Below are 13,386 nucleotides of genomic sequence, written 5' to 3' on the forward strand. Positions count from 1 at the left end.
ATAAAGCTGCTTTATCAATTTTACCACATGCGGAACAGCATTAAAAAAAATCCTGAATTGTTGGTTTTTATTCATTCTGGCTCCCAAAAAATTGTAATAGAAAGATATCAAAAATTGTCATGTCCCTGAAAATTGTACTAATAAAAATATCAACTCATCCCGAAGAAAAACAAACATCACATGACTGTCGGCAGAAATATGGAAAAATTATAGGTATCAAAATATGGCAATGCCAATAAAAGGCATCTTCTAATGTGATAGAAATATATATATATATATATATATATTTCATATAGATCTCACTTGCATATACACTCATATATACTGGGAGCTAATATATACACTATAATAATCAATTGCATAAAACAGCTGACATAAACTGATATAAGCCATATAAGACAGGCTGGGGCCTTCCAGATGAAAAGCGGAACAACACCAGTTGTGCTAAGTGATGAGTAGACATCTCAGCTTTGTCCTAGTTGTAGAAAAGGCGAAAGTTACACTTTAGTTGCTTAATCAGCATTCATATGTGCATTAATCACAATATTCTATATATACAGTATTTAGATAACCAATAACATTGAAGCCCAACAATATGGTAATTAATTAACCACCCCTAACCACCCCTTTTCTATATGCAGTTATAAAATCACTAGATGGTGGCTCGATTCTAACGCATCGGGTATTCTAGAATATTCATGTCCACGTAGTACATTGCACAGCCCACGTAGTATATTGCCCAGCCACGTAGTATATTGCCCAGCCACGTAGTATATTGCCCAGCCATGTAGTATATTGCCCAGCTACGTAGTACATTGCCCAGCTACGTAGTATATTGCCCAGCTACGTAGTATATTGCCCAGTGACGTAGTATAGTGCCCAGCCACATAGTATATTGCCCAGCCACGCAGTATGTTGCCCAGTCATGTAGTGTATTGCCCAGTGACGTAGTATATTGCCCAGTGACGTAGTATATTGCCCAGTGACATAGTATATTGCCCAGCCACGTAGTATATTGCCCAGCCACGTAGTATATTGCACAGCGACGTAGTATACAGCACAGAGCCACGAAGTATACAGCACAGAGCCACGTAGTATACAGCACAGACACGTAGTATACTGCCCAGTCACGTTGTATATTTGCCAGTCACGTAGTATATTGCCCAGCTACGTAGTATATTGCCCAGCCACGTATGTAACAGATTAAAAAAGAAAAAAGAAACATATACTCACCTTCCGAGGGCCCCTTGTAGTCCTGGCACCTGTGTGCGGTGCACGCGGCAGCTTGCGGTCCCAGGGTTGGTATGAGCGCAGGACCTGTGATGACATTGCGGTCACATGACCGTGACGTTATGGCAGGTCCTGCTCGCATACCATCCTTAGCACCGGAACCTGCCGCTTGCACTGCCAAGGACAGGGCGCCACGTCGGAGGGTGAGAATAACGTTTTTTTTTTAATTATTATTTGTAACATTAGATCTTTTTACTATTGATGCTGCATACGCAGCATCAATAGTAAAAAGTTGGTCACACAGGGTTAATAGCTGTGTAACTGGAGTGCATTACACCGCGCTCCGGTAACGCTGGCATTAACCCTGTGTGAGGGCTGACTGGATGACTGGAGGGGAGTATGGAGCAGGCACTGACTGCGGGGAGGAAAGAGCGGCCATATTGCCGCCGGACTGTAGCCGTCGCTGGTTGGTCGTGCCAATGGTCGTGGGCGTTTTGCCACGACCAATCAGCGACTTGGATTCCATGACAGACAGAGGCCGCGGCCAATGAATATCTGTGACTGACAGACAGAAAGACAGACGGAGCTGACCCTTAGAAAATTATATAGTAGATGAATGTACAATAAACCAGCGGTATTGATGTAATGTTATTTTGTCACTAAGGTGTACAGTGTCATTCATGAGCGCTCAAAATACTCAGTCTAATTGGGAATGGCTGCAGCACACACAGAGATAGATTAATCCAAACCAAATTTCCATAACAAAAGCCAAAAAGAAAAATCTGATACAAATCTGGTATCGCTGTAATCGCACCGACCCGAAGAATAAAGTAATCTAATCGCTTATACCGCATGAGGAACGACGTAAAAGATAAAACCAATTCTTCACCTGCTGTTGATTTTTTTCATTCTGCCTCCCAAAGATTGTAGTAAGGCTCGCCTCACATTTATCCTGTGCTCTGCGCTTACAACGGGGTTTACGTGTAAATCTCTGAAATACATAATTCACATGGAACCCCCAGCGGAAGATTCCCTATAATGAGGCAGATGCACGCACTGTGGATGCCGTCTGACCTATGATCCGGCGGTGTCCATCTTTTTAGGAGTGCATAAAAGGGCCATCGGCCACAGTTTTGTGCACCTCTTTAAAGGGAACCTGTCACCTGAATTTGGCGGGACAGGTTTGCGCTCATATGGGCGGGGTTTTCGGGTGTTTGATGCACCCTTTCCTTACCCGCTGGCTGCATGCTGGCTGCAATATTGGGTTGAAGTTCATGCTGTGTCCTCCGAAGTACACGCCTGTGCACGGCAATCTTGTGCCTTGCGCATGTGTGACTCACACTGGGGCGGCACAATGCGGGGGGCGGCCGGCGCTGCAGGAGGAGGAAGAAAAAAAAAGAGACGCGGGCCCTTTAAATCTTCGGGCGCCGCCGTCCGCCGCCACGACCTGGCTCCCCCCTTTCCCCCGTGCCAATGCTGGCATCGGGCCCCCGTTCTAATACTCACCTCTCCTGGTTCCTGCGGCAGCTGCAGCGTCTTCAGCGCCCTCTGACTCTGCGACGTCTCAGGGCAGGGGGCGCGATGACGTCATCACTGTGCGCGCCGCTCAGCCTCTCTGTCCTGAGCGTTGCAGAGCCGGAGAGGCGCTGACTGCACCGGACCTGCGCTAGGAACGGGAGAGGTGAGGATTTTACTTTTTTTTTCTTTATGTCTGACTCTGTCTGGGGGCAATGCTGGACACACTGGGGCAATACTGGAGACCATGGGGCAGATTGCTGGACACACTGGGGCAATACTGGAGACCATGGGGCAAATTGCTGGACACGCTGGGGCAATACTGGAGACCATGGGGCAGATTGCTGGACACACTGGGGCAATACTGGAGACCATGGGGCAGATTGCTGGACACACTGGGGCAATACTGGAGACCATGGGGCAGAATGCTGGACACACTGGGGCAATACTGGAGACCATGGGGCAGAATGCTGGACACACTGGGGCAATACTGGAGACCATGGGGCAGATTGCTGGACATACTGAGGCAATACTGGAGACCCTGGGGCAGATTTCTGGACACACTGGGGCAGATTTCTGGACATACTGGGGCAATGCAGGAGACCCTGGGGCAGATTTCTGGACACTGGGGCAATGCTGGACACTGGGGCAGATTGCTGGACACGCTGGGGCAATGCTGGACACTGGGGCAGATTGCTGGACACACTGGGGCAGATTGCTGTGCACACTGGGGCATATTGCTGTGCACACTGGGGCAGATTGCTGGACACTGGGGCAGATTGCTGGACACACTGGGGCAATGCTGGACACTGGGACAGATTGCTGGACACACTGGGGGCAATGCTGGACACACTGGGGGCAATGCTGGACACACTGGGGCAATGCTGGAGACCCTGGGGCAGATTGCTGGACACACTGGGGCAATGCTGGACACCGGGGCAGATTGCTGGACACACTGTGGGCAATGCTGGACAATTGGACATACTGGGGCAGATTGCTGGACACACTGGGGGCAGTGCTGGAAATACTGGGGCAGATTGCTGGACACACTGGGGGTAATATGCTGGACACACTAGGGGCAATGCTGGACACACTGGGGCAATGCTGGACACTGGGGCAGATTGCTGGACACACTGGGGGCAGTGCTGGACATACTGGGGCAGATTGCTAGACACACTGGAGGTAATATGCTGGACACACTGGGGCAGATTGCAGGACACACTGGGGGTAATATGCTGGACACACTGGGGGATATATGTTGGACTGTTGTGAATTCTGTGGTCAAGCTCCCTCCTGTGGTCATGAGTGGTACTTCAGCTGGTTCTGTCTATGAGCTTCCTCTGGTGGATGTGAGTGGGGCTGCGGCTTCTGAGTTTCCTTCCTCAGGTGACGAGGTTAAGTCGTTAGGTGCTGCTCTATTTAACTCCACCTAGTTCTTTGTTCCTGGCCTCCAGTCAATGTTCCAGTATTGGTCTTGCTTTCTCCTGGATCGTTCTTGTGGCCTGTCTGCCCTGCATAAGCTAAGTTTTGCTTGTGTTACTTTTGTTTGCTATATTTTCTGTCCAGCTTGCTATATTGGTTTTTCTTGCTTGCTGGAAGCTCTGAGACGCAGAGGGAGCACCTCCGTACCGTTAGTCGGTGCGGAGGGTCTTTTTGCGCCCTCTGCGTGGTTGTTTGTAGGTTTTTGTGTTGACCGCAAAGCTATCTTTCCTATCCTCGGTCTATTCAGTAAGTCGGGCCTCACTTTGCTAAAATCTATTTCATCTCTATGTTTGTATTTTCATCTTTACTCACAGTCATTATATGTGGGGGGCTGCCTTTTCCTTTGGGGAATTTCTCTGAGGCAAGGTAGGCTTATTTTCCTATCTTCAGGGCTAGCTAGTTTCTCAGGCTGTGCCCGAGGCGCCTAGGTCTGGTCAGGAGCGCTCCACGGCTGCCTCTAGTGTGGTATGATAGGATTAGGGATTGCGGTCAGCAGAGTTCCCACGTCTCAGAGCTCGTCCTATGTTATAGTAACTATCAGGTCACTTTGTGTGCTCTCAACCACTAGGTCCATTGTGGTTCTGAATCACCAGTTCATAACAGTACTGGAGGCCCAAAGTACTAATGCTTCTCAATAGAGGGAAAAGAGAAGTTCTGAGACCATTTTTTTCCTCTGTACTGTGTTTTGTCTTTCTTTTCCCCTAGACATTTGGGTGGTTCAGGACACAGGTGTAGTGATGGACATTAAAGATCTGTCTTCTTGTGTGGATCATCTCACTGCAAGAGTACAAAATATTCAAGACTTTGTGGTTCAGAATTCTATGTTAGAACCAAGAATTCCTATTCCTGATTTGTTTTCTGGAGATAGAGCTAAGTTTCTGAGTTTTAAGAATAATTGTAAACTGTTTCTGGCCTTGAAACCCCGCTCCTCTGGTGACCCAGTTCAACAAGTTAAGATCATTATTTCTTTATTACGTGGCGACCCTCAAGACTGTGCATTTTCCCTTGCGCCAGGAGATCCTGCATTATGTAATATTGATGCATTTTTTTCTGGCGCTCGGATTGCTGTATGATGAACCTAATTCAGTGGATCAGGCAGAGAAAAATTTGCTGGCTCTGTGTCAGGGTCAGGATGAGGTAGAGATATATTGTCAGAAGTTTAGGAAGTGGTCTGTGCTCACTCAATGGAATGAATGTGCGCTGGCAGCAATTTTCAGAAAGGGTCTCTCTGAAGCCCTTAAGGATGTCATGGTGGGATTTCCTATGCCTGCTGGTCTGAATGAGTCTATGTCTTTGGCCATTCAGATCGGTCGACGCTTGCGTGAGCGTAAGTCTGTGCACCATTTGGCGGTATTATCTGAACATGGACCTGAGCCTATGCAGTGCGATAGGACTTTGACCAGAGCTGAACGGCAAGAACACAGACGTCAGAATGGGCTGTGTTTTTACTGTGGTGATTCCACTCATGCTATCTCCGATTGTCCTAAGCGCACTAAGCGGTTCGCTAGGTCTGCCACCATTGGTACGGTACAGTCCAAATTTCTTTTGTCCGTTACTTTGATCTGCTCTTTGTCATCCTATTCTGTCATGGCATTTGTGGATTCAGGCGCTGCCCTGAATTTGATGGACTTGGAGTATGCTAGGCGCTGTGGGTTTTTCTTGGAGCCCTTGCAGTATCCTATTCCATTGAGAGGAATTGATGCTACGCCTTTGGCCAAGAATAAGCCTCAGTACTGGACCCAGCTGACCATGTGCATGGCTCCTGCGCATCAGGAGGACATTCGCTTTTTGGTGTTGCATAATCTGCATTATGTGGTCGTGTTGGGGTTGCCATGGCTACAAGTCCATAACCCAGTATTGGATTGGAAATCAATGTCTGTGTCCAGCTGGGGTTGTCCGGGGGTACATGGTGATGTTCCATTTCTGTCTATTTCATCATTCACCCCTTCTGAGGTCCCAGAGTTCTTGTCGGATTACCAGGATGTATTTGATGAGCCCAAGTTCAGTGCCCTACCTCCGCATAGGGATTGTGATTGTGCTATCGATTTGATTCCTGGTAGTAAGTTTCCTAAAGGTCGACTGTTTAATTTGTCTGTGCCTGAGTACGCCGCTATGCGGAGTTACGTAAAGGAATCCTTGGAGAAGGGTCATATTCGCCCGTCGTCGTCATTGGGAGCAGGGTTCTTTTTTGTGGCCAAGAAGGATGGTTCGCTGAGACCTTGTATTGATTACCGCCTTCTAAATAAAATCACGGTCAAATTTCAGTACCCCTTGCCGTTGCTGTCTGATTTGTTTGCTCGGATTAAGGGGGCTAGTTGGTTCACCAAGATAGATCTTCGTGGTGCGTATAATCTTGTGCGTATTAAACAGGGCGATGAATGGAAAACAGCATTTAATACGCCCGAGGGCCATTTTGAGTACCTGGTGATGCCATTCGGGCTTTCCAATGCTCCATCAGTGTTTCAGTCCTTTATGCATGACATCTTCCGAGAGTACCTGGATAAATTCCTGATTGTATACTTGGATGATATTTTGGTCTTCTCGGATGATTGGGAGTCTCACGTGAAGCAGGTCAAAATGGTGTTCCAGGTCCTGCGTGCGAATTCTTTGTTTGTGAAGGGGTCAAAGTGTCTCTTTGGTGTTCAGAAGGTTTCATTTTTGGGTTTCATTTTTTCCCCTTCTACTATCGAGATGGACCCTGTTAAAGTTCAGGCCATTTATGATTGGACTCAGCCGACATCTCTGAAGAGTCTGCAAAAGTTCCTGGGCTTTGCTAATTTTTATCGTCGCTTCATCAATAATTTTTCTAGTATTGCTAAACCGTTGACTGATTTAACCAAGAAGGGTGCTGATGTGGTCAATTGGTCTTCTGCTGCTGTGGAAGCTTTTCAAGAGTTGAAGCGTCGTTTTTCTTCTGCCCCTGTGTTGTGCCAACCAGATGTTTCGCTCCCGTTCCAGGTCGAGGTTGATGCTTCTGAGATTGGAGCAGGGGCTGTTTTGTCGCAAAGAAGTTCTGATGGCTCGGTGATGAAACCATGCGCCTTCTTTTCCAGGAAGTTTTCGCCTGCTGAGCGTAATTATGATGTTGGCAATCGAGAGTTGCTGGCCATGAAGTGGGCATTCGAGGAGTGGCGTCATTGGCTGGAAGGAGCTAAGCATCGTGTGGTGATCTTGACTGATCACAAGAACTTGACTTATCTTGAGTCTGCCAAACGGTTGAATCCTAGACAGGCTCGTTGGTCGCTGTTTTTCTCCCGTTTTGACTTTGTGGTTTCGTACCTTCCGGGCTCTAAAAATGTGAAGGCGGATGCCCTGTCTAGGAGTTTTGTGCCCCACTCTCCGGGTTTGCCTGAGCCGGCGGGTATTCTCAAAGAAGGGGTAATTTTGTCTGCCATCTCCCCTGATTTGCGGCGGGTGCTGCAAAAATTTCAGGCTAATAGACCTGACCGTTGCCCAGCGGAGAAACTGTTTGTCCCTGATAAATGGACGAGTAGAGTTATCTCTTAGGTTCATTGTTCTGTGTTGGCTGGTCATCCTGGAATCTTTGGTACCAGAGATTTGGTGGCTAGATCCTTTTGGTGGCCGTCTCTGTCGCGGGATGTGCGTTCTTTTGTGCAGTCCTGTGGGATTTGTGCTCGGGCTAAGCCCTGCTGTTCTCGTGCCAGTGGGTTGCTTTTGCCCTTGCCAGTCCCGAAGAGGCCCTGGACACATATCTCTATGGATTTTATTTCGGATCTCCCCGTCTCTCAAAAAATGTCGGTCATTTGGGTGGTTTGTGATCGCTTTTCTAAGATGGTCCATTTGGTACCCTTGTCTAAATTGCCTTCCTCCTCTGATTTGGTGCTATTGTTTTTCCAGCATGTGGTTCATTTACATGGCATTCCGGAGAACATCGTTTCTGACAGAGGTTCCCAGTTTGTTTCGAGGTTTTGGCGAGCCTTTTGTGCTAGGATGGGCATTGATTTGTCTTTTTCCTTGGCTTTCCATCCTCAGACAAATGGCCAGACTGAACGAACCAATCAGACCTTGGAAACATATCTGAGATGTTTTGTTTCTGCTGATCAGGATGATTGGGTGTCCTTTTTGCCTTTGGCTGAGTTCACCCTTAATAATCGGGCCAGATCGGCTACTTTGGTTTCGCCGTTTTTCTGCAATTCTGGTTTCCATCCTCGTTTCTCTTCAGGGCAGGTTGAGTCTTCAGACTGTCCTGGTGTGGATACTGTGGTGGATAGGTTGCAGCAGATTTGGACTCATGTAGTGGACAATTTGACATTGTCCCAGGAGAAGGCTCAACGTTTCACTAACCGCAGGCGCTGTGTGGGTCCCCGACTTCATGTTGGGGATTTGGTTTGGTTGTCATCTCGTTATATTCCTATGAAAGTTTCCTCTCCTAAGTTTAAGCCTCGTTTCATTGGTCTGTATAGGATTTCTGAGGTTCTTAATCCTGTGTCTTTTCGTTTGACCCTTCCAGCTTCTTTTTCCATCCATAACGTATTCCATAGGTCATTGTTGCGGAGATACGTGGCACCTGTGGTTCCATCCGTTGATCCTCCTGCCCCGGTTTTGGTTGAGGGGGAGTTGGAGTATATAGTGGAGAAGATTTTGGATTCTCGTATTTCGAGACGGAAACTCCAGTACCTGGTTAAGTGGAAGGGTTATGGTCAGGAAGATAATTCCTGGGTCTTTGCCTCTGATCTTCATGCTGCCGATCTGGTTCGTGCCTTTCATTTGGCTCATCCTGGTCGGTCTGGGGGCTCTGGTGAGGGTTCGGTGACCCCTCCTCAAGGGGGGGGGTACTGTTGTGAATTCTGTGGTCAAGCTCCCTCCTGTGGTCATGAGTGGTACTTCGGCTGGTTCTGTCTATGAGCTTCCTCTGGTGGATGTGAGTGGGGCTGCGGCTTCTGAGTTTCCTTCCTCAGGTGACGAGGTTAAGTCGTTAGGTGCTGCTCTATTTAACTCCACCTAGTTCTTTGTTCCTGGCCTCCAGTCAATGTTCCAGTATTGATCTTGCTTTCTCCTGGATCGTTCTTGTGGCCTGTCTGCCCTGCATAAGCTAAGTTTTGCTTGTGTTACTTTTGTTTGCTATATTTTCTGTCCAGCTTGCTATATTGGTTTTTCTTGCTTGCTGGAAGCTCTGAGACGCAGAGGGAGCACCTCCGTACCGTTAGTCGGTGCGGAGGGTCTTTTTGCGCCCTCTGCGTGGTTGTTTGTAGGTTTTTGTGCTGACCGCAAAGCTATCTTTCCTATCCTCGGTCTATTCAGTAAGTCGGGCCTCACTTTGCTAAAATCTATTTCATCTCTATGTTTGTATTTTCATCTTTACTCACAGTCATTATATGTGGGGGGCTGCCTTTTCCTTTGGGGAATTTCTCTAAGGCAAGGTAGGCTTATTTTCCTATCTTCAGGGCTAGCTAGTTTCTCAGGCTGTGCCCGAGGCGCCTAGGTCTGGTCAGGAGCGCTCCACGGCTATCTCTAGTGTGGTATGATAGGATTAGGGATTGCGGTCAGCAGAGTTCCCACGTCTCAGAGCTCGTCCTATGTTATAGTAACTATCAGGTCACTTTGTGTGCTCTCAACCACTAGGTCCATTGTGGTTCTGAATCACCAGTTCATAACATTGGACACACTGGGGCAGATTGCTGGACACACTGGGGGTAATATGCTGGACACACTGGGGCAGATTGCTGGACACACTGTCCAGGGGCAATACTGGACACACTGGGGCAATATGCTTGACATACTGGGGCAGATTGCTGGACACACTGTTTGGGGGCAATGCTGGACACACTGGGGCAGATTGCTGGACACTGGGGCAATATGCTGGACATACTGGGGCAGGTTGCTGGACACACTGGGGGTAATATGCTGGACACACTAGGGGTAATATGCTGGACACACTGGGGCAGATTGCTGGACACACTGGGGGCAGGACTTGAGGCATGGGCAGAATGTAGATACGGGGCATGATTGGAGACACGGAGCAGAATGAAAGACATGGGGCAGGATTGGATTATGGGGCAGGATGGATACGATGGAGACTGATGGGGCAGGATGGGGAGATCATATGGGGTAGAATAGATACTCATGAGGGCAGGATGGGAGAACATATGGCTGGAGCCAGGAATGAGATAAACGGGGCCAGAATGGGGGATATTATTACCATAGGGGCTAATTAAGGGATATTATTACTGCAGTGATGTGTTTATTTTATTTTTTGAGTATACTGTTTTAAATGGGGGGGTGGTCTTGTTACTGTGCAGAGTGACACTATATCGCCTTTTTTTCTTCATGTGGTGTAATGTAGAAGTTGTGAAAAATTAAGTAATGTGTTCTGCAAGTGGAGCTCGAGATAACTGTGTTATTTCCTGCAGAAACGAGTCCTGGCTGGAAGAAATTATGGCGGTCTGTGCTGGATGAAAGATGAAGGACTTCACCTAGAGACATCACTGGTGAGTCAGTGTTACCTATACACCAACACTATACACTGTATGCTATATACAGAGCTCCTGTGTACAATGTCACCAGTGATCACTGTATTACCTATACATTATATACAGAGCTCCTGTGTATAATACCACCAGTGATCTCTGTATTACCTCTACACAGACACTGCATACTAAGTACACATCTCCTGTGAATACTGGCACTTATGGTGATAGTATTGTTTTGGTTTTTTTTTATTACTGATCAGTATTGTAGTATTCAGTCACTATGTGGTGGTAATATGTGGTCTGGAAATGGTGTTGTGGTATTTGTCCCTTGTATGTGCTATTTGGTCACCAAGTGGTGGTAATATGTGATCTGTTCATGGTGTGGCGGTATTTGTCCATTGTATGTAGTATTATTCGGTCACTATGTGGTCTGGTCATGGTGTGGTGGTGTTTCTTCCTGTATGTGATATTATTGGTCTTGGTATAGTGGATTGTGTTGTGTATGGCGGTCATTTGTTCTCTCTGATATTAATTAGGAGAAGATTCTTTATTTCCATTAGTTTTAATACTTTGTACACAGGGGCAGAGATGCACTTACAGGGGGTTTCCTGTGGAAAAAAGTAATCACCTCTCCACAGGATAAGTGATAACGTATTGATTGGTGGGGGTCTGACTGCTTGGACCCATTCAGCAAAATGTGGAACTTTTTATCCCCATTAGACTGGAGTGGCATGTCCGACTAGATCACTGATCCATTCATTCCCTCAGTGGCTGCACTTGTTTTTTTCTTGAAGCCCCAAAGAGAATGAATGGAGCTGCGGTCAGAAATCCCACCTGCCGCTGCATTTTAAAATAGTGATAAAAGTGTCCTGTCAGGGATAAAACTTCCCCATTCTTCCGATCGGTGCAATTTCTCATGGTTGGATCTAAGCGATCACCTATCCTGTGAAGCCCATGGATCAGTGATAACCAAGAACCCCATTAATGTAAACTACCGTAATTATACATCCCAGTTATTGGGGCACACGGTAGACGTGCAGCAGCCGCCGGTGTTTTACAGCCGATGCTCCACTATAATGACAGATATTTGCATATAGCTGTAGGGTGGGCCTCTAGAGTCCATTCCTCTGATGGGCCCCAGACACCCCAGTCCGACCCTGGCTGCAGCTGTTTAACGCTATTGACGTGCGGGCCGGGGGGGGGGGGCACCAAACTCGGGAACAGACCCGGGCCGCAAAAGTTCTAGCTACGCCTCTGCTCTGGGGCGCTGCATACGGAGCGGAGCAGTGTGTGAAAGGTGTATGGAGCGGAGTCGTGTGTGTAAGAGGTGGATGGAGCCGTGTGTACGAGGTGTACGGACCACAGCCGCGTGTGTACGAGGTGTGTACGGAGCGGAGCAGCGTGTGAAAGGTGTATGGAGCAGAGCCGTGTGTGTACGAGGTGTACGGAGCGGAGCCCTATGTGTACAAGGTACACGGAGCGGAGCAGAGCCATGTGTATGAGGTGTACGGAGTGGAGCCACGTGTGTACGAGGTGTGTGGAGCAGAGCCATGTGTGTACAAGGTATACGGAGTGGAGCAGCATGTGCAATGTGTGTGGAGCGGAGCCGTGTGTGTACGAGGTGTATTGAGTGGTGCCGTGTGTGTACGAGATGTATGGAAAGGAGCCGCGTGTGTATGAGGTGTACGGAGCGGAGCCGTGTGTGTGCAAGGTATAAGGAGCAGAGTGTGCAATGTGTATGGAGCGCAGCCGTGTGTTACGAGGTGTATGGAGCGGAGCCGTGTGTGTACGAGATGTACGGAGCGGAGCCGTGTGTGTACGAGGTGTACGGAGTGGAGCCATGTGTGTACGAGGTGTATGGAGTGGAGCCGTGTGTGTACGAGGTGTACGGAGCGGAGCCGTGTGTGTATGAGGTGTACAGAGTGGAGCCGTGTGTGTATGGTGTACGGAGCTGAGCCATGTGTGTATGAGGTGTACGGAGAAGAGCCGTGTGTGTACGGAGCGGAGCCGTCTGTGTGCGAGATGTATGGAAAGGAGCCGTGTGTGTATGAGGTGTTTGGAGAGGAGCCATGTGTGTACGAGGTGTACGGAGCGGAGCGTGTATGTACCAGGTGTACGTGTGTGTACGAGGTGTATGGAGTGGAGTCACATGTGAACGAGGTGTACGGAGTGGAGCCACATGTGCAAGGTGTATGGAGCGGAGTCGTGTGTGTACGAGGTGTATGGAATGGAGTCGCATGTGTACGAGGTGTACGGAGCGGCGCTAGCTGTGTCGGATCGGAGCAGATATTGCTCCTCGCTCTGACACTGACTGGCACAGGAGACACGGAGAGGTCTTTATCAGTGGCGTATCACAGCTGCAGCGACGTGAGCAGTCAGCGACGCAGCTGGATGACACCATTCAGCGCCGTGGGAGTGAAAGCTGCCGGCTGCTGCAAGGGTGCGCTGTGAAAGGTGTGTGTGTGTAGTGATGGAGAAGGTAATGATGGGGGGTGGGGTAACTATGTGTGGCCATTATACTGTACTCAGCATTGTGTGGGGCCATTATACTGTATGGAGCATCGTGTGGGGCCATTATACTGTATGGACCATGACATGGGGCAAGTATACTGTACGCAGCATCATGTGGGGCCATTATACAGTATGGAGCATTATGTGTGGCCATTATACAGTATGGGGCACTGTGTGGCCATTATACAGTATGAAGCACCATGTGGGGCCATTATAC

Source organism: Ranitomeya imitator, chromosome 2 (genome assembly GCF_032444005.1).
Source record: "Ranitomeya imitator isolate aRanImi1 chromosome 2, aRanImi1.pri, whole genome shotgun sequence".
NCBI lineage: Eukaryota > Metazoa > Chordata > Amphibia > Anura > Dendrobatidae > Ranitomeya > Ranitomeya imitator.